Source organism: Penaeus monodon, chromosome 21, assembly GCF_015228065.2.
Source record: "Penaeus monodon isolate SGIC_2016 chromosome 21, NSTDA_Pmon_1, whole genome shotgun sequence".
In the NCBI taxonomy this organism is placed as follows: domain Eukaryota; kingdom Metazoa; phylum Arthropoda; class Malacostraca; order Decapoda; family Penaeidae; genus Penaeus; species Penaeus monodon.
Window position 1 is genome coordinate 18,155,085 of NC_051406.1, and position 880 is coordinate 18,155,964.

An 880-nucleotide genomic window follows, 5' to 3' on the forward strand; every position below is an offset into this window, starting at 1 on the left:
TCTGCTTCGCGTAAAACAAAATACTTACATAAGTAAACAGATGGAAGAAATATCTAGGTAAAGCTAAACACAATAAAAAAGATTCGCCACCTGGTTGAGTGCGCGCTATAAAACACAAAAACCGAACTTTCACTCTCTCCATAAACGCCTGTCTCCCGCTGTAAAAGAGTTGAGGGGGGAGCTTAATCTTAAACAAATACATCCTAGCCTTGTATGTAGCCTCCATCAGTTTCAAGAAGTTGTTGGTCAGGTGCAGACTAGAACGCTTACGTTTTTACGTTTTTTGTAACGTTTAAATGCGAATATATTTTGCTAAGTGGGGTTTCACTGTGGAACTTTCGTGTGTCGTAAGGGGGTCATAGCTCTTTACACAAACAAATAGGACAAAGTCTTTTAGATATAAGAAGTAGTCACATCCTTTATCCTTCCAAGATAAGACAGGAACAAGAAAGACACGCCTTATTTCTCCCTCCAAGTTCCATCCTGTGCACTGAGGACGAACTGGGTACACGCATGCGCATAAATCTTATCCTGTGTACCCATCATTTACGTGCCATTCGCTCAGGCGCAGGCTGTCCTTGATGGACTGGGTATATTTCTACGAGTACAGATAGTAAGAATGCGTAAGGAAATAGTGACAGGATGTAGTGGTGGTTGTAAATATCAATTGATAACAGTCATTCCAAAGGTGGTATATTACAGTTTTCTTTTTTCTTGTTTCTCTTTTAAACGAAAGTGCGGATGAGAGACAGTTTAAAAGTATAGCTTTTAAGGCGAGTCAGACAAAGAAATACACACACTTTTTTCTGCAAACTAAGATTTAAATGTTATCATTAGTAGTGTATATGTGCGCTCGTCTGTGTACTGTTTGGGAGAGCGC